Raw genomic sequence first — 22,263 nt, forward strand, 5'->3', positions numbered from 1 at the left:
AGCCTCTACGTTGACCAGGAGATTCCATGTTGACTGGCTAAAGCTCACATTCCCCGGGGTGGGATGGGGTCGAAATTGCAGTTAGGTTAGGTATTAAGTGTTGGTTTACTGACTTGGGGTCCTAACTTAAGTAACACCATGTTGGGCCTGTGGTTTTCTTTTTAACACCAGTTTATCATAAAGGATATTATGAAGGATACAGATGACTAGCCAGATGAAAAGATACAAAGAGCAGAGTCTGGAAGAGTCCTGAGTGCAGGAGTTTCTGTCTCCATGAAACTGGGGTACACCACCCTCCTGAAATGTGGATATGTTTACCAACTCAGAAGCTCATCAAATCTTGTTGTTCAGGAGGGTTTTTTTCCTTACTGGATCACTGGTTTATTATAAAAGGATACAATTGGGAGCAGTCAGATGGAAGAGATGCATAGAACAAGGCATGGGGGAAGGGGCATGGAGCTTCCAGGCTCTTGGCGGGTGCACTGTCTTTCAGACCCTCCATGTGTTCATCAACCTAGAAACTCCTGTTCAAGAGTTTTGGATTTTTTTTAAGATTTATTTATTTATTTATTTATTTATTTGAAACACACACACACACACACACAGAGAGAGAGAGAGAGAGAGAGAGAGAGAGAGAGAGAGAGAGAGATAGGCAGAGACACAGGCAGAGGGAGAAGCAGGCTCCATGCAAGGAGCCCAACGTGGGACTCGATCCCGGGTCTCCAGGATCACACCCTGGGCTGCAGGCGGCGCTAAACTGCTGCGCCACCGGGGCTGCCCGAGTTTTGGATTTTTTAAAAAAAATTTATTTATTTATTTGAGGGAGAGAGAGCCCGAGAACAAGCAAGGAAGGCAGAGGGACAGAGAAAGGGAGAAGCACACTCCCTGCTGAACAGGGAGTCTGTTGCAGGGCTTGATCCAGGCCCCTGGGATCATGACCTGAGTTGAAGGCAGACACTTAACCAACTGAGCCACCCAGGTGCTCTGTTCAAGAGTTTTTATAGCTTTAATCTTTAGTTCCTTCTTCCCTTCCCTGAGGTCTGCGGAAGGGGCTGAAAGTTCTAGCCCTCTAATCATTTGGTCTTTCTGGGGGTCAGCCCTATCCTGAGGCCATCTACGGGCCCTACCCTAAGTTACCTCATTAGCATAATATTAAAAGTGGCCCCTTGTGAAAGACAAAAGACAGTTCTATCAGCAAATTCTAACGGTTTTAGGAGTTTTGTATCTGGAACTGAGGACAAAGATCAAATAAATTTCTTCTTTTTTTTAAAGATTTATTTATTTATTTGAGAGAGAGAGAGTGTGTGTGCACATGGAACAGGAGTGGGTGAGGGCAGGGACAGAGAGAGAGGGAGAGAATCACAAACAGATGCTGTGCTGAGCACAGAGACTGACTCGGGGCTCTATCTCACAGCCCTGAGATCACCACCTGAGCTGAAACCAAGAGTCAGAGATGAGCTGAAACCAAGAGTCAGAGAAACCAGAGATGCTCAACTGACTGTGCCACCCAAGGACCCCTGTATTTCTTATTATACCACACCCGTCAATCCCTAGTTTATATCAGACCCCCACCTACTCTATCTCAGAGCCTATAGAGCCCAGGCAGATAATATAAAAAAGTGAAGTAGGTCATAAATATATTTTTCATAATCATGTCTTCAACAGAAGTTTTTTAAAAAAATTTTTTAAATTTTTATTTATTTATGATAGTCACAAGGAGAGAGAGAGAGAGAGAGAGAGAGAGAGAGAGAGAGAGAGAGGCAGAGACATAGGCAGAGGGAGAAGCAGGCTCCATGCACCGGGAGCCCGACGTGGGATTCGATCCCGGGTCTCCAGGATCGCGCCCTGGGCCAAAGGCAGGCGCCAAACCGCTGCGCCACCCAGGGATCCCCAGAAATTTTTTTTTATAGCAATCTGGTAAGTATATTCTTTATTTCCATGAAGAGATAGGTTCTCTCCCATTTTTTCACTTTTGATAAATACAGGGCTATAATCATGACTCCTTTAACTCTTTTTCTATGAAAAGTACAGTGACAACTGACTATTGACAGGGACAATAGGGAGTATAGAAACTATGCAACACTGTAGTGTATGCCTCAAGTAGAACTTCAGGCTAGATATTCTGTTTTTTTTTTTTTTTCCAAAAAAGGCTGGAAATAAAGGTGTGTGTGTGTGTGTGTGTGTGTGTGTGTATGAAACTTCTGTTTTTCAATATTGACCACTAATTTAAAAATCTTAAAAATGCTATGTAGGCCAATAGAGTATAAAACAAACCAAACACATTTGCCGGCCAGATTTGGTCATAGCACATTAGTTCATAGCCTCTGTTTTGACATATTTTCTCTCAGTGGCCTCATCCTTTCTCATGGCTTTGCCCATGTAGTGGGAAGCCGAGGGTGGCGATCCCAGCCTAACTTGGCATTCATACATGTCTATTTCTCTCTGGTGAATGGGTGAGGTGGGCATATCAGTAACCTATTTTCACCAGGAGCCTCCTGGCAGAGAACTCACCCAAAGGGAAGAAGGAACCTGGCATGTTATGCTGAAATCAGTAACAAAATCTCAGGGTCAGAGCTATGTGAGACTCTCTCCAAACTAGGCTGTGACTTCTGTAAGGACAAGAATTGTGTTCATTTTGTTACACTCCATATCCAGAGCTTAGCAGAGCCTGGCACACAGTAGATACTCAATAAGTAATTGTTGACTGACTTACTGACTTACTGAATTGTTATTATTGCTCAGTCCATGTCACTAAAGTTGATCTTCACCTCAGCCCTTAATTCATACCTGGATCCAGGAGACTGTATGTAAAAACTGCAGGAATTGCATCACAGAAAACCCTGTGAGATATTGATACCCCCTACACCTTGCCTTGGTACTCTTCAGAAGGAATAATAAAAAAAGAGAGGGCAGCCTGGGTGGCTCAGTGGTTTAGCGCTGCCTTCAGCTCAGGGCCTGATCCTGGAGACCTGGATCGAGTCCCACATCAGGCCTGTGTCTGTGCCTCTCTCTCTCTCTCTCTCTCATAAATAAATAAAATCTTTAAAAAAAACCCACACACACAAAAAAGAGAGAAGCAAGTGTTTTTCTCTCTTTATCTTACTTTTGTCAAATGAAAAAATGACAAATGTAAATCAATTTAGTAGTGAGTTTGATATTTTTATTTCAAGAGAAAATAATCCATGGATTGGGGGAGTATAGTGCCTCCACAAGCAGTGGAACACTCTCAAGAGGGATGTTTGGGTAACAGCAAGTTTTATAGAGCATCAGCAGAGGCTACTCATGATTGGCATGGAGGTCAGAGATTTCCTTATTCCTACTTTCTAAGGTAATATAAGCTAAAGCTGACTGGGAGGGTTGTGATTGGTGTTAGGTTCCTTTGACAGTGAGGCATTTCTTATTATTTTTTAAAATTTATTTATTTATTTATTTATTTATTTATTTATTTATTTATTTATTTATTTTTAGAGAGGGACAGAGAGAGGTGGGGGAAGGGCAGGGAGGGAGAGAGAGAGAGAATTTTAAGCAGGCTCCATGCCCAGTGTGGAGCCCCATGCGGGGGTCAGTCTCACAACTCTGGGATCATGGACTGAGCCAGAAACAAGAGTTGGACACTCAATTGACTGAGCCACCCAGGTGCCCCAACACTGAGGCATTTCTGTAAGTGCAGGCCGGTTTAAATTTAGTTTTGTGACCTGGACCAGGCCACTGGGGCAGCTTACATTTTGTGGGTCTCACTGATATGAATTAACTTTTTCACTTTCCTCACTTTTCATTACTGTGCAGATGTTGCCTTTAATGGGCTTTCTGTGTAATAGCAGGAGGTTCCTTCCAGGAGATGTTGCAGTGCCTATAACATATGGTGAAGAAGTTGCCAGGTGATAGCAGACAAGAGTGTTTATGAACATGGGGCTGGAGATCTAACATAAGTGTGTAGAGGGGAAGAGCCAGAAAAATGTTACTGAAACCTCATTTATATCCACAGCTTGGGGATATATGCATTATATCTGAAGGCAGTGGCAGAGACTATTAGCTGCTCACCAAATCCCAATCTCTTCATCCTTCTGGGCACACAACCCACACAGTTAGATGTGACCTCATGGTTGAGTTCTAGTCAATGGAATATGAGTAGCAGTTGTGTGGACCACATCCAGACCCGGCCCATAGAAATCTCCCTCTGTGATGCTCCATGTTCTTCCTTGCAATGGCACTGGAAAGAATGTACTGAAGATGGCAGGGCCTTCAAGGGTGTCTTGCTGACCTGGGACCATTTTGGACTGTTTTTGTGGGTAAATAATAAATTTCCATATATTCGAGCAAAAATAGTTTTTTAGATTTGTTATTGCATTAGCCTACCTAATTAATATAGGGGTTCATCTAATATTTTTATATGTCCTGCCACTGTATATACCTGCAATACCCTCCATTTGTTTATTATCTAGACTTAAGAAAGGGATGGAAAAATATTAATAATACAGAGAATAAACTATAGCTGTTACATTGCATACAGGAGAAAAAAGTGATGAAATATTCTTCTAGTATTTGAAAACTATTATCTGATTAAGCATTTATTGGTTATTTATTTGATGAATGGATGAAGTTCTGAAATTATGTCTTTGTTTTACTTCTGCTTTATTTATTAACATAAATGAAAATATCAACAAAAAAAAATCCTTTTTTCTTTATTGTCTCTCATGGCTCTGGATACTCACTGGGCTCAGCTAAGCAGTTTGCACCAGGGTATCTCACATGGTTACAGTCGGATGGGGCTGGAGTCATCTTGAGAACTCCATCACTTACATGCCTGGTGTTGAGATTGATGCTGATTGACAGCTGCAAACTCAGTGTGCTTAGCTGGAACATATATGTGGCTTCCATGTGGCCTGGGCTGCCTCACAGCATGGCCTCTGGATTCCAATTGTGAGTGTGCCATGAGGGCCAGGTGGGTGCTTAACCTAGCTTTAGAAGTCATGCAGGCTCAGTCCTACTGCACTCTCTATTGTTGGAGCAGTCACAAGCCCTCAGCCACATTTAGGGGGAGGAGACATAGGAATGTCAAAGAATATGGGGGCACATTTAAAAACCACTGCAACTGCTATCACAGGACTTTGACACCATTTTCTTGTCTTCTTCTACTAGAAAGTAAGTTCCTTGAAGGCACCGAGATTCTCATTAGTGTTTGGATTTCTCAACACATAGTGGGCATTCGATAGCTATTTGCTGGATGAATGAATGAATGAACACAGTAATATTGGAGGTTTCAATAAGCTGTCATTAGAGAGAGGATGTTCTGTTTGTGAGAAATAAAATATTTGGAGGAACTGTCATTGAATTTTGAAGATGCAGGGAAGCCATTAAAGTTTTTAAAAATGTAATTAAGGTTGTCATTAAGGAAGATTAATTTTTTAGTTTGGGTAGGACAGATTGGGGACGGTGAAAAGGGGGGAATGGGGAAGTTTGAGGGCATCTATCCACCTGATATGCAGAGGCTCTGACTTGGACTAGAGGAGTGGATGAATGACAGGGAAAAGGCAGAAACAACAAGTCTCAGCAAGGACCAGGGATGAGGAGAAGAAGAGTGAAAGATAGTTAAACTTTTGAATCTGGGTGGTTGGGAAAATGGTAGGGTTATTAACAGACAAAGGGAAGGCAGAGGAAGACCACATCTGAAGTGTTGCTGGTCAAGTCCCATTTGAAATCTCAACTCTTCCATGGAGCCTTTCTGATTTCTCCTTAGCCAGATGTAACTCTCTCCTTGTCACGTGGTTATATTCTGTAATGTTTAGCTTCCTCTACCTATCATCTTTGTGTCCCATGTAGAACTGATGAGAGAAAAACTCTACAGGCCTGATAAAAGGGAGGCCATTTTAGATTTCTAAGACAACATGACTGTACATAAATTTTGTTTCAACCAGTAACCCGATTTATGACCCATCAAGTATGCATCGTACATCTGCTTTATAAATGAGTAGCTTATAACAAAACATCTTGCCCTTAAGATATTGATCAATGCTCCTACTCCCTACATGACATGACATTAAAACCAGTGATTCCTGCCTATATGTTAAACTAATCTCTTTGAAAGTATTTACCTATGACATTGGTTTACAGATTTTTAGGTTAAAAATGTATATAAGGGGATCCCTGGGTGGCGCAGTGGTTTGGCGCCTGCCTTTGGCCCAGGGCGCGATCCTGGAGACCCGGGATCGAATCCCACGTCGGGCTCCCGGTGCATGGAGCCTGCTTATCCCTCTGCCTGTGTCTCTGCCTCTCTCTATCTCTCTCTCTGTGTGTGTGACTATCATAAATAAAAATAAATAAATAAATAAATCATTTATTAAAAAAAAAAAATAAAAATGTATATAACCCTGTAAAAGCTGTTCATTCCCTGGAGGACTTTTCCCCCTGTGAATATCATTCCCTGGACAGCTGTTCTAATCTATGTTAGAATAAAACTATTTTTTAAAAGAACCATCTTAGAGTTCTTTCTGGCCAACTCGCAAGGAGATTTCTTGGCTTAGCTGGCAGAGTATCAGAGAAAGCCACCTGAGGCCACAGGAGGTCTACTGGAACCTGGCCTTGGTATCAGCATGGGCCCTTCATACCCCTGTGGCTTATCAGCGACCTTTGAGTGGATCAGTGAGTTCTGATATCCAGACCTCCTTATTTTAAGTTGACAGTCTGATTTTTATTAAAGCTGTTTTTAGATTGATTTTGTTTGTACCGGTAAGATTTTCTGGGTAGGAAACCTATGGACAAGGGCATAAAACTTGGCTTGGCTAATTCATATTTGGCTTTGATCTGGCAATAAAACTGAACACTGGATAATTCTAACTAGTCAGAAAATGAGAGACCGAATTATTTAGCTCTGAAGAGAAGGGACACTTGCTCCTTCTAGCTGAAAGGTGTTCTCATATGACCAAGAACCTAATGGAAGTATCTGAGGTTATTTCTCAGGATGAGAAGTGGTCCCATAGGGAATTCCATCTTCTTCACATAGTAAATAAAGTTTGGATTGTCTGGAGATGCACACATAAGGATTGATCATCCGGTGTTCAGACTCCCATGGCAGTTTTAGACTACCAGTGGGAAACACCGGGACACCTCAGTGTTTTCACAGCTTCCTGGAGGTGTTACTCATAAATTGTACACTTCAATCCACCACATTCTTCTCTCTCAGGAGAACTGTCCAGACTTTATACTAAACTAAAACCAAAAGAAGATGGGAAATCATGCTTCTAAAGCTGAACTCCCAAATGCACCACAGCCACCCATAGGAACTCCCGCAGGTTTATGTATAATACACATAGATAGGATTTCTACTCTCAAGTTTTGACTAAATGGGAAAATTTAACAAAAGATAATCTGTCTTAGATGTCCAAAATGGGGTTCATTTGATTTGCCAAAAATAGTTTTTTGTGAGCACAATTGGAAAAAGCAGGCTGTAAAACAGAATGGGAAGCTTATTTTAAGTGGTAATCAGAAGCTTCAAAACATAGTAAGGATATGACAATAGCCAAACTGGAAGGAGCCTCAGTATCCATCAAAAGACGAATGGATAAAGAAGCTGTGGTCTACATATACAATGGAATATTACTCAGCCATTAGAAACGACGAATACCCACCATTTGCTTCAACGTGGATGGACCTGGAGGGTATTATGTTGAGTGAAGTAAGTCAGTCGGAGAAGGACAAACATTTTATGGTTTCACTCATATGGGGAATATAAAAAATAGTGAAAGGGATTATAAGGGAAAGGAGAGAAAATGAGTGGGAAAAATCAGAGACGGTGACAGACACGAGAGACTCCTAACTCTGGGAAACGAACAAGGGGTAGTGGAAGGGGAGGTGGGTGGGGGGACGGAGTGACTGGCTGATGGGCATTGAGGGGGGTACTTGATGGGATGAGCACTAGCTGTTATACTATATGTTGGCAAATTGAATTCTAATAAAAAATACATATATTTAAAAAAAGATATTTTCCTTACAGGAAACTAACAAAAAACTTTTAGAATCTATTCCTAGAGAAAACCATGGAAACACCTTCCAGCTTCGGTTTCCCACTTTCACCCTCTTCTGCTCCTTTAGCATCCCCTTCTTCCTGAGCTCCCCATTCTGATTTACCTGCTTTCCCAAAGGAAGAACCAACCCCCCAAAGCTCAGGGGATTAACAATTATTGTCGCCCCTTTAAGGAAAAACTTGTGTCGGGAAGAGTTGAGCAAGCACTCACTTATACCCCCTGGACCAGAACAGAGCTTAAAAATTTAGCTAAAGATTTCCCAGACCCTTTATAAGATGCCATAGCTTTCCTGGAGAATTAAATTTGGCAGTTAGGGCATATGAACCTGGATATTCTGACTTATGCCACCTTGTGCATATATGCTTATATCTGAGAATAAAGCAAAGGAATGGATAAATAAGGCAGAATGAGGAAAACACCAATGGAAGATTTCCCTAGACACGAAGCAATTGATCTTGAAAATTGTAGAACTGCCCATAGTTTATATCAGGTAATCCCTGAGATCTTCCCAAAAAAGGTAGATTGGACAAAAATTCAATAATGTAAACAAAAGCCTGGAAAAACTATTTTGACTATTTTGAAAGATTCAAAAAAACATTTAATCAATACTCTAGAATGAATCCTGAGAGTTTTCAAAATCATCAAAACAATCAGCTCTTAAATTCAGTCTTTCTAGAAGGTCTAGATGAAGAATTGGCTTTATTAGTAAAGCAATACAACTTAGGATGGGCAACATTACTTGCTAACGCAACCGTTTCCCTTGAGGATCAACTTTCTAAGATTTTATAAAAGAAAGAAAAGAAAGAATCATCTAAAGTTATGAATTTACAATTACAACAGCTTAATTATTCTACCAAAATGCTTTTCCAAAAATCCAATCAAAAGCAAAATGACTGTCTGCTACTATCGTAAAAAACAAAAACGAAAACAAAAACAAAAACCTAGACATTTCAAGTGAGACTGTCTCAAATTTAAGTGGGATATCTCAACCCTACTTTTCTTCATTTCCCTCAGAGTAAAAATTCAATTCAAGTGGTAGGGGCTTCAAATCTGCCAATTTGGGTATTTATTTATTTTTAAAAGATTTTATTTATTTATTCACGAGAGACTCAGAGAGAGAGAGAGAGAGAGATAGAGAGAGAGAGAGAGGCAGAGACACAGGCAGAGGGAGAAGCAGGCTCCATGCAGGGAGCCTGACATGTGACTTGATCCGGGGTCTCTAGAATCAGACCCTGGGCTGAAGGCGGCACTAAACCGCTGAGCCACCCAGGCTGCCCCAATTTGAGTATTTAAATCAGAATCAATAACTTTACAGTTAGGAAATATTACAGGAAATCATGTCTTTCTGCTGGCCAATGGTGTCCCGATTTATCTTATAGGACACGACTTTTTAGAAACATATAATGCTCATATCAGTTTTCTTAAAAATGTGAAATGTTTTTAGATTTAGAAGATGGAGAGGACAGAGCACAATCTGGTTTCTGAAAACTTAATGATTATCAAAACAAATAGACCAAACAAACCAACAGGAAGATAACCATATATTATTACAAATCCTCCCCCAAATTATGGTCCTTTTCCTTCTGATATTGGAAAAATTAAATCAGCAACTCCTATTATGGTGACTGTCAATAACACTAAATCATTACCTAATATTTGATAATATTTACTCAAATCAGAAGCATTAAACAAAATAGAACAATTATCCAAGAATACCTTAAAAGGGGGGCTCATCTTTCCTTGTATGAGCCCTTGTAACACATCTATTTTGCCAATAAAAAACCAAATGGAAAAAGTTGGAGATTTGTTCAATACCTGAAAGGTATGAATACTATTGTGGTACTTTGACATTTAGGTGGTTCCAAATCCACATACTTTGCTCTCTTCAATTCCAGCTAATATGCACTACTTTTCATAGTGATAGATTTGTGTAGCTCCTTCTTCAGTACTCCTGTAGATGCATTAAAATCCATATTAACTAAAGCTCCTTCCCAAAGACACCCAAATTAGGACTTGCCTTTCTTCATTTTTGTAGACAAAAACAAAGGGAATGCCCTAAGTGTATTAACTTAGAAATGTGCTGGTCAACATGGACCTATAGGATATTATAGCTAACGACTAGGTTCAGTGGCTAAAGGACTTCCACCTTGTGTGAGAGCAATTTTGGCAGCCACACTCTTACGCAAGCCACTGAGGAAATAATAATGAGCTTCCTTTAACTATTTATGTTCCACATTCAGTTGAATCTCTTCTATAATCTCATCTTACTCAACATTTTTCTATAAAGCAGTTAGCCTCTTAAAAGGTAGTATTGGGACACCTGGGTAGTTCAGTGGTTGCGGGTCTGCCTTTGGCTCACGGCCTGATCCTGGAGGCCCAGGATCAAGACCCACATCGGGCTTCCTGCATGGAGTCTGCTTCTCCCTCTCCTTCTGTCTGTGTCTCTCTCCCTTTCTCTCTGTGTCTTTTATGAATAAATAAAATCTAAAAAAAAAAAGGTAGTATCATGGGCACCTGGATGGCTCAATGGTTGAGCATCGACTTTTGTGGCTCAGGTCATGATCCTGGGGTCCTGGGATCGAGTCACACATTGGGCTCCCTGCAGGGAGCCTGCTTCTCCTTCTGCCTAAGTCTCTGCCTCTCTCTCTGTGTCTCTCATGAATAAATAAAAAAAATACTTTTTAAAAAAGTAGTATTATTCTCCACATCTGATAGTACTCCAGCTTGATGAAATAACTTTAATACTGCAACTTTACTTCCAGATCTACATGAAGTCCCTGATCATGACTGTATTTCATTAACTGATTATCTTCTTACCCCTAGAAATGACTTACATGAGACTCCCATTGATAATGCTGACTTAATTTGTTTGAAGGTAATTATATCCTAAAGATGAAAAAGGACATTCTCAAGCTGGATATGAAATTACTTCTTTAACAGATATAATTGAAAGTTCATATTTACCCAAAATAAAACCTTCACAGTCTGCATTAATTACACTAACTTGAGCTTGTTAATTGGCTAAAAATCAAATAGTAAATATCTACGCTGGTAGTCACCATGCCTTTGGAATAGCACATGACTTTGGGATGTTATGGAAACAATGAGGATTTTTAATTCCTCTGGACAACCCATAAAAATGGAAAGGAGGTTGTAGATCTACTAGATGTGATACAACTACCAAAGCAACTTGCCATTATTAAGATGCCTGGGCCTTCTAAATTTGATGCCAAATTTAGAAGCAAGAGGAAATCATTTGACTGATGTAACTGCCAAATGATCAGCTCTAACACAAATTTTGTTTAGCATCAAGACTTTCATTGATCCTTGATACTAATTCCATTAAAATATCTTTTACAGGCTCAAAGGAGGATATTCATCCCCGTCACTCAGATATGGGTTTGACTTACCAAAAAACCTGTTGTTCCCTTTGGAGCACAAATACCTTTACTTTCATATATTCATCAATTGACTCATTGGAGACCTGTAAAAATGATTTTGTGGGGTAAACAATACTTATGGAAATTTCTCCTACAGTAGCCTGTCAAGTGAATGCTTGTTGTACTATTTGTCCAAAATATAATCCTGGAAAGCTACTATATGGATCACAAAGCCATTTCTCTCTTTCCAAAGGACTATTTGAAGTATGGCACCTGGATTTTGTCTAGATGCCACCATCTCAGGGATATAAATGTGTTTTGGTTATGGTTTGTTTGTTTTCACATTGGTTTGATCTTTTCCTTGCAGAAGAAAGCTATGGCATTAATAGTAGGCAAATTATTATTAGAATAATTTCTGTTCAGGGAATTCCCTCCAAATTACATCGTGATCAAGGTTCCCATTTTACTGGACATATAATTAAAGCCATTTGCAATATTTAACTGATAATGCAACATTTCTGTTGCACTTTACATCTGCAATCCTCAGGGTTGGTGGAAAGAAAAAATGGTACCATTAAGATTTTTTAAAAGATTTTATTTATTAATTAAAGAGTGAGCCTGATGCAGCAGGCTCAATCCCAGGACTCCAGGATCATGACCTGAGCTGAAAGCAGCCACTTAACTAACTGAGCCACTCAGGTGCTCCTACCATTAAGATTTAATTGGCAAAATTTCCAGAAGCATTTAAACTTCCATAGCCAAAATCTCTCCCACTAGTACTTCTAGGTCTTAGATCTACTACTTTTGAAAATGTTGATTATCCCCTTTTGAAATAACAACTGGATGATCCAGGAGGTTAGATGAAGGAATGTATGAACCAACCTTATTAAAATTATTACTTAAATAATTAAATTTATTTAATTTATTTAAATAATTAAAATTATTACTTAAATAATTAAAATTATTACATTACTGTCAAGGTCTTATTACAGCTCTTAATAAAAATTTGGTTAGCAAGTTTCTTTTACAGTGAACTACAGGGAGATAGAGATTTCTAAGACCACAGATTGCAACCTGAGGATTTTGTTTATTGGAAAAGGCATCAAATAAAAATCTTTACAAATTTGCTGGAAGGGACTTTAGCAAGTATTACTACCTAATCCTTGTGCTGTTATGGTAAAAGCTGTAAACTCATGAATCTACATTTCTTTTTAAGATCCCTTCGTCAGAGTGAACTTCAAGTCTTGTCTCTGACTCTTGACTCCAGCTAACTAAGCAATGGTTGCCAGACCAGGATAAAAGTAGATGACATCAGGGTAGACTACTTTTTCCAATATTTGGGATCAAGTATATATTTCTACTCTTCTTTCTTTTTTGATTTGCAATATTAGAATATAGTAAACCTATATGCTTGCTTTCACTTTCCCTTTTATTATATCCTGATAAAATATCATGGTTACCTGCAAATTTAACTAATATAACTTCAAATGTTACTCTGTACTTTACAATGATGATAACTTAGATGGAATGTTCATGATTCCTTGGACAGGCTCTAATCTTCCTTTAGCTTCTAAAGCTTGTTTTTTTAATATATATATATATATATCTATATCTCCTAAAGATCCTTTTATATTTATATATATATAGGAATATATATATTAAAGGACATATATATATATATAAATATATATATAGGACTTCTATTAGGAAAAGCCTTTCAAAAAGTAGTATCTAACCCAAATTTAACCTGTTTTGATTTTGATACTCAACAGATTGACCATTGTGTCTACATAAACTTAGATGATAATTTATTTAGAAAATTTCCTGGTTACAATGGGAGAAACAGGGCAGCTTGTCCAACATGCCAAAATATTCAATGTATTCAGAAACCATGTTTTTGTGGATGGAATGGTCTAAAACAAAAAGAATAAATAAATGGGTATCTATCAGAGGTACTACTTTAGGAGTGACTTGGTGGATTCATTACTTTCTTTTTTTTTTTTTTGATTCATTACTTTCTAAATCTAACTTTGCCATATGATCCAGAAGATTATGAGGAGCCTTATGGTATACCTAGACTAAATTACATTTAGGAGTTCCTATTACTCATTTAACACTAGTCTGGGGTGAAAACCAACCCTTTTGGTTTCAAAATGTTTATCCTAACTGTACTAAAGCTGTTAGTTTACAATGATAGCAACACACTGGTGGATAAGTCAGCATTGGCCCCAGTGAAGAAAGTGGGCTCTGAGTCATATAGGATCAGGTCTGGGTATCCTCGGTCAGGTTGAGCTTGCCTTTAATAAAGATATGCCAAAGAAAAAACACTCTTGTCCAAAAAGGAAAATTAGAAGGATTTTATTTCAGAAAGAAGGTAAAGGATAGAAATCTGCTTGGGTTGCTAATCTAGCATTAATACAATGGCTAAATCAAACAGCATATTATGATCAAAACCTCTCATATCCAACAATGGGGAAAAGCATGTACTTTAACTCAGGGGCTCCTAGATATGCTAACCAAAATGGAATCTGAAGTATCTATGGGTCAATGGCCTTCTAACTGCAGAAACTCAAAATAAACCTATATGGAAATTAGCTCTTCCAATCAGTGGAAAATTATTAAAGCCTCCAGTAACTTATATAAATGTTCAATTACTTAGTATCCAAACCTGTGGCTGACCAGACTTATGATGCTGTTCATTAGTACGAACAGGAACTGTTGTAAATACCACCAGAGTTCTTCCCTTTGGAGGAAGATGGACCTATTAAGATCATTAGCCAATCATTAGCCAATGATTCTTATTGAATTCTAATATCTACTGACATCTGTGAATTCAGGCAAAATACACAGCTATGCTCTAACAATGGAACCCTGAATTCACTCCAAGTTGGCCTATAATGCCTATACTATGTGGTATACGGGAAAAGGAAGATTTTGTTGGGAAGGTTTATAAAACACCTCTGTAATACTTCTTGATTTATTTTGTAACCAGAGTACTTTTCATCATAACAACACTGCCATGTGGTGTAATACTGGCTTTGCAACTCAAATAGAATTGCCTGATGCTAACAAAAATTTTACTAATGTTGGTATTGATGACCAAAGGTTTTGGGAGAGAGAATTACAACCACCACAAGATGTGATATCTATAGAAACTAACTGGCCAGAGAAATTGTTACAGATAACATTTAATTACCATTTTAAACCAATAAGCTCAAACATATCATAAAGTAACTACAGATAAAGAAGATACTCAAATTAATTCAAGATTATCAAAATAAACTGTCATGGATTTTTTTGATTCTTCTCTTGTCTTTCCAATTCTGTACCTACTCCCCATTGGTTGCTTCAAATGTTATTAATTGCATTTTTATTATTATTTATGTGTTTATGTTATGAATGTTATACAAAAGGCAAAGGGAAAAACTCACCACAAAGCACGTGTGCAATATTTGCATGACAGTTTGACCTCATGAAAAAAAGTCAACTGTAATATTCCCTATTAAAACCCATACTGTTGATCTCCATCCCTACCCGCGCATAGATTCCTAGGCTACATAAATCAGGCCTAACATCAAGGGACATGATGGACTCATGGCAGATAAGGAATCACCCTGATATCAAAGGACAAAATAATGATCATCAATGCTTTCTGAAAGAAGATTATTGATTAAATGGGGGGTGGGGTAGGATGTGGGGAAAGCAATGAGAGAAAAACCCTTTAAAGGCCCTGATATAAGGAAGGCCATTTTAGATTTCTTTCTAAGTCAACATGACTACATAACTTTGTTTAAACCAAAAGCTTGATTTAAGGCCTCCTGCCAAGTATGCACTGTACATCTGTTTTACAAATGAGCAGCCTGAATGAAAGCCTCCTGTCCTTAAGGTGTCGATCAATGCTCCTACTCCCTATATTCTATGATGTCAAAACTCGTGATTCTTGCCTACATATTAATCTATAACTTTTCTGAGAGACTGTACCTCTGACATATTGATTTATGGCTCTTTATGTAAAAAAGTAGATAACCCTGTAAAAACTGCTCATTCTCCAGAGCACTTTCTTCCCTGTGAAGATTGTATTTCCTGGGCAGCTGTCTTAATTTGGGCTTGAATAAAACTCTTTACTTTCTTCTCATATTAGAGTTCTTTCTAGTCAATTTATGTTGACAGAACTAATATAGCACTTTGTACTTAATAAGCCGTTAAGTACAGGTACCAATCAGACTTTAGCAGTTACTGCTTCTTGTCCACATTTACTTTCTTTTATTCATCTCCCCCACTTACATTTTATTTGTTCTGATATAGCTACACTTTTTTTCCTTAGGATTTTTCTTTTCTTTTCTTTTTTTTAATATTTTATTATTTATTTGAGAGAGAGAGAGAGAGAGAGAGTGAGAGAGCATGAGCGGGGAGGAGGGGCAGAGGCAGAGGGAGAAGCAGACTCCTTGCTGAGCAGGGAGCCCCATGCAGGGCTTTATTCCAGGATCCCGGGACTACAACCTGAGCTGAAGGCAGATGCTTAACTGATTGAGCCACCCAAGTGTCTCCTCTTAGGACTTTTTTATGTCAGGATTTTTCACTATTTGGTTTTATTGAATAATAAATGAATTGGTATTTTGGCAAGCACAGTTTAGAGTTTTTTGATACCCTGTACATTGTAGTGGTGGGATTCTCTTAATGACTCCAGATGTTTCCTTATAGGAATGCCTCCTTTAAGAAAGCTGAGTTCTACATATGCTACAGAGCCCTGGGGAGATTGTAACTTTCATATTTGAGTGCCTGGCTAAGGTAGGCAAGTTGGCCAATGCCACTTTACATTCAGGGCCAAGGAGGACATTGTTAAGACTGATCTTGAATTCAAGTGGCTTGTTCACAGGCTCCAGAGTGGCAAAATCTCAAAAAATTACTGGGGCCACAGAGGGTGAGGGGGAAGCATTTCAAGGTGAGATACTTATCATAGATAGGCTTGCTGGCATTGCCCGTGCCTTAATTTGTGAAATTACTGTAATCTGTTATTGAAATTAAAAAGGGGAAGGAAAACTGGCCTTAGGGCATATGACAGAGATATTGGTTCTTAAACTAAATGCACAGGCTTCTGAATTTTTAATGTGAACCTCAGTTTCAAGAATCTACTGAATATCTTTTTTCCAGCTAAAACAAACATGGGAGAAATGTGTGGGAAATATCAGAAAGGGAGACAGAACATAAAGACTTCTAACTCTGCGAAATGAACTAGGGGTGGTGGAAGGGGAGGAGGGCGGGGGGTGGGGGTGAGTGGGTGACGGGCACTGAGGGGGACACTTGAGGGGATGAGCACTGGGTGTTATTCTGTATGTTGGTAAACTGAACACCAATAAAAAATTAATTTATTAAAAAAATAAAGCAAACATGGGGACCAAGAGAAAGCCCTCCTTAAAGGAAGGCTTTTCAGGTCTTAAATATTCCATTAAAGCAGCAAAGGCCACCAAGGCACATGGTGGAAACCATCTGTCTTCTACATTGTGAAGACTGGATGGTAGGCAGAGCTCACCTCTCAATGTAGCACTGGGGGCCAGAAGTTTGGGACCAAGTGGAGAAATGGAAATGAAATGTTCCACACAAGAGGATCCCCATATGGTAAGTACAGAATGCCCAAATTAACCTTTTTAAAATGTTTTCTTTCACTTGTATTTAAGTTCAAGAGATATGGATTCTGAACGGTTGGCATAAACCCAGTGGCATTAAGGTGAGGCCAAAAACTAAGATTTTCTCCTTCCCTCAAGTACTATTGAATTTCTTCTTCAGTCTTTGGCAAGATTAAGTACTGGGTTTTGGAAATACAATTTTAATTTTTCTTGGGATGTCTGCTTTGGGGTCTGGGGATGACTGATTTTAGAAATTTTGTGGTTGTGGGGCTGGTGTTGTGATATTCTTGTGTCTCACCAACTCTTTGGACTTTTCAAAACTGGGTGCAGGAAAGGTTGACCTGGGAGCTAGCACGATCTCTGAAATCTTGCAGGAACTCACTCATGCAGATTTAGAGGAAAATACCGTTGTGGTTGAAACCCGCAGATGGCAACACTGTGGCCACACAGTGGCCATTCCTATTCCACAGGATAGGAAGCACATCCTAGGGACAGCTGGGCACCTTGGACAGCAGGGCTTCCATGCCAGGCTCATTGTTCTTGGTTAGAAGGCAGCGGCTGGACCTGCGCGAAGACACACCATCTGAGCCCACCAGGAACTTCTTGAAGTTCCAGGAGATATCGTTGCGGTACATGGGAGATCAGGTGATGAACCTGAGGTCCGTCCTGAGTGCAGTGGGCTCTCACCAGGGGCAGATAAGCCCCCACAGGAAGACAAAGAGGGAGATGCATCTGTGCATTGTTCACCTCACCCTTCTCAAATAGCGGCAAAGTGGGCTTGAACCTGCAGGCAGGCTAGATGTTCTTGAGGGGATTCAGGATCCCTTCCTTCCTGGCAGTCTCCTGATGCATGAACTGGTTGCATGGGAAGCCAGGAAGCCGAGCACCACTAGGCCCTGGATCCAGAGGTGCCTCTGCAACTCCTTTCATCTGGGCTTAGTCTCTGATGATCATGTCCCGGAGAGAGGCCACATTCTCTAATACATCATGTTGTCCCACAGGGACACTGGGTTCCCTGATTCCTACCAACCAGCGGGAGTGCAGAAAAGGCCTCCACCCAGCGGAGGCCCAGCAGAGTGGTGCACTGGGAGCTGTAGGACCAGAGTGCCTATTGTTGTTGTTTAAAAAAAAAAAATATATATATATATATATATTTGTATATATATATATTTGAGAAAGAGTGAGCAAGAGAGTGCATGAGGGGAGGGGAGAGGCAGAGAGAGAGGGAGAAGTAGGCTCCCCGGCTGGGCAGGGAGCCTGATGCAGGGCTCCACCTCATAATCGAGCCCCTGAGACCACAACCTGAGTGGAAGGCAGATGCTTAACCAACTGAACCACCCAGGTGCCCCTGTTGGCATTTCTTAATATCATCACTTAATCTCATTGCTGAGCTCTGATAGCTATCTTGGTTAACAAAGCTGGATGTAATCTGGGATGAGACTGGAGGAGGTGAATTTCCAACCTTGGGTGCAGAGTACAGCTAATGGTAATGTATTGTTCAGAATAATTTTGGGGGCTTCTGGGGCCAGCACTGCTGGAGGTGGCAAAAGAGGAGCTGTGGTTGGCCTTGGGTGAATGGAACCCTAAGTAGATTCCTGATCTCATCTCCCAGGTAGACTGCCACATCCTTAGTTGATTACATGCTTAATTGTCAACTCTAACAGGTTAAGGAAGAAAAGCCAAGGGAATGTTGGGTGGTGGGGGGGTGGTAGTGGTGGTGGGTATTTATACCACCTCTGATAGGGAAAAATGGAGAGAGCTCCATGATATGACTCTTGTAGTTACTCCATTCCATCTCTTGCTCAGCTCTGGGGAGGAAGAGTGAGTGATTTACTTAACTGGTAAAGATGGGAAGTATAAGTGGGCGTGCTGCCCTTAGCTTGGCCCTTCTTCCTCTTGGGAGTGAGCTGCCCACAGGGAGCGTATATTCTCTGCTTGAGAAGGCCTTCCCTGGCCTGGGGTCTGTGTCTAGAAAAGTAATTCTAATTCTGGGGTTCAATTAGCCACCATTTGGCTTTTACACTAGGCTACTTACTCTATCTTGGCTTTTATTGCTATTAAAGATAATATTTTGAGCTCCCTTTGCTGCTTTTGTTTGATTTCTCAATTTCTCTAGGACTTGCAGCAGAAAGAGGGGTGGTAACTAAAATTGTGAATACAGTACTAACTTAGTACTTCTGAGTGACACTAGCAATTATTTTCTAAAATGTCTTCAGAGCACCTGGGTGTCTCAGTTGGTTAAGCATCTAATTCTTGATTTCAGCTCAGGTCGTGATCTTGGGGTTGTGGGATTGAACCCAAGCTCAGTGTAGAGTCTGCTTGTCTCTCTCTCTCTGCTCCTTCCTCTGCTTCCTCTCTCTCTCTTAAATAAATAAATAAATAAATAAATAAATATCTTTTAAAAAATGCTCTTTTTGGGGTATCTGGGTGGCTCAGTGGTTAAGCGTCTCCTTTTGGCTCAGGTCGTGATCCTGGGGTCCTGGGGTTGAGTCCAGCATGAGGCTCCCCATAGGGAGCCTGCTTCTCCCTCTGCCTATGTCTCTGCCTCTCTCAAGAATAAATAAATTAAATCTTTAAAAAAATGTCCTTTTCATGTTTATACACATATGTGTTAGTTACATTTAATACTAACATTTAAGGTTCTAATTTCAGTTTGTATATTAGCATTATCACATCAACTGGGGTTCAGATGACCCTGAAGGTGAAAATAAGTAATATAATTTTTATGACACTCCATGATTCTGAGCAGATTATGTAATAGTTTCATTTTCTTTTTTCTTTTTATTTACTTGAGAGAGAGAAATAGGAAGAGAGAGAAAGAGAGCACAGAGGGAGAGGGAGAAACAGACTCTCCACTGAGCAGAGAACCTGATGTAGGGCTCAATCCCAGGACCCTGGGATCCGAACGTCAGCTGAAGGCAGACACCTAACTGACTGAGCTACCCGGGCACCCCTGTGTAACAGGTCTTGGCTTGAGTTCTTGCTGAACTGAGGAAGGTGGCAGGGTCACCTGTGATTTGTTGTCTTCCTGAGATTTAGAGAGAAAAATAAAATATTCTAGTTGGATGACAAAATTGAAGAGGTGAAGTTAAGACACACATAAGGGTAGGAGAGAGTCACTAACTTTTTTGGTGAGTGTTGAATTCAGAAGGCAATGAAGAAGCAAACCTGGACAATTTGGTAAGATGTTTTTTTTTTTTTGGCCCTGTGTACTGACATATACTGTGAAGCTCTTGAGGAGAGTGATGCTGTTACTGCTGGTGCTGGTGTTTGGAGATGACATTATTGTTGTTTGTTGAGTAAGGGCTTATTTAGCACCAGATATATGCTGAATGCATAGCATACATTATCTCATCTAACAAGGCTACTGTAGGTCTTGGTGTTGCAGGATTGCAGGGTTCCTGTCTCACAGAGTTGAAGAATGAGTTTTGTGGACACAAAAGGGTGAAGTGAAGTGAAAGTTTATTAAATGAAGGTGAGAGTAGAAAGGAAAAGAGAAAGCTCTCTAGAGCAAGAGGGGTGCCGAATGGGTTGCCACTGAGAGCTTTTAGTGGAAGTCTTATTGCAAACTGACTGGGAAGCTTGTGGCCTTGAGATTCTTGTGCCATCTTGGTTTGAGCAAGGACTATTGATAGCACCCTTAATGGCTCACTTCTCTGAGGACTGATCATTTTCTGTGATTACAATGTAGTTCCCCCCCCCCCCCAAAAAAAAAAGAAATTCCGTAACATCCAGGGCCAGGTGATCTGGTTTGTTCCTTTATCTCTGGTTTTGTCTGCCTCAGCATTCTCCACATTTGGGATTTCTGTGAGCCTGGTCATGTAGCCCCCTGGAAGAGCCTACTCTGAGGAGTCAGGGGCCTCCTGTCCTTCCCTGCCTAGACCTTAACACTCTCCATATTCACTGACAATGAGCTGTGTCTGAGGGAGGTGTTATTGTCCTCATCTTACACATGATAAAGCTGGGACTCAGAGAGATTAAGTAACTTTAAGGTCACACTCCTAAAAGCAGCTAGTAAATGGCCTGAATTCATTAGGTCAGTCATTTCTCAGGTACTCAGTGAGCGTGTTGTATTAGCCATTGTTCTAAGTTGCAAGCATCAGAAACCAACTCTGGTAGATTAGTGCAGAAGAGGAATTTATTAAAGGGATCCTGGATTGACTGCTCACAGAAGTGCAGGGAGAGCTGGAGTATCAAGTGAGGAAGCTTCACAGCAGGAACAATGGTCAGAATATGGCTGCCTCTGCTGCCACTGTCTTTGCTAGGCCTTACACACTTCAGCTTGTGATGCTCATCCACTGGGGCTTGGCACTGGAAGCTACTTGCAAGCCCTGCTTCCTCCCTTATCCTTTTTTTTTTTTTTTAAGATTTATTTATTTACTTGAGAGAGAGAAGAGAGAGAGAGAATGTCAGTGGGGCATTGGGAGAGAGAATCCTGAAGCACTCTCTGCTGAGAGAGAGCCAGTCAAGGGGCTTAATCCCAGGACCCTGAGATCATGACCTCAGCTGAAACCAAGAGATGGCTGCCCAACTGGCCAAACCACCCAGGCACCTGCTCTTTCATCTTACTGCAGCCACCACTGTCCCCAGAGGCTCCATGGTCTTTGCTTCTTGGTATGAGAACCTTTGGAAGATGCCTCTGATGAGTGGATTGTGAGTACATGGGCCTGGTCCAGAGCTGCTGGAGAGGGGAGCAACATACTTCCTGCACTTGCATCTTCTCTCCTAGGAGGTGGGCCCTATTCCCAAGACTCATATGATGAGGAACTCCCCAGATATGGTAAAGACATTCAAACACTGGAGAGCCAAAGGAACAAAATATAGTCATATGAAAATCTACTATATGAAATGGCAGTGCTAGACATGATAGAGAATTAAAAAGATAAATTGGCCCAGAATCTACCTTCAGAGACCTTATGGACTCATAATTCTCTTCTTTTTTTAATGTGCATATTTATTTGGCATCATCGTTTGCAAAGCTCTTTCACTCTCATTGTTTCATTAGATCCTTCTGACAGCCATGGAAGGCAGGCAGAACTGATGTTATCTCTCTTTTATACTTGAAGAAGCTAAGAAGTTAGGTAATGAGCCAGTCCTCTGACTCCAGACTCAGTGCTGAATGAGTCAACCAACAATTGATTCCAAGGCATGTGGTTTCCCTGACATTTTAAAAAAAGATTCTATTTACTTATTTGAGAAACAGAGAGAGCACAAGTGGGGGGGGGGTGTCAGAGGGAG

Source organism: Nyctereutes procyonoides, unplaced genomic scaffold (genome assembly GCF_905146905.1).
Source record: "Nyctereutes procyonoides isolate TBG_1078 unplaced genomic scaffold, NYPRO_anot_genome, whole genome shotgun sequence".
Taxonomy (NCBI): domain Eukaryota; kingdom Metazoa; phylum Chordata; class Mammalia; order Carnivora; family Canidae; genus Nyctereutes; species Nyctereutes procyonoides.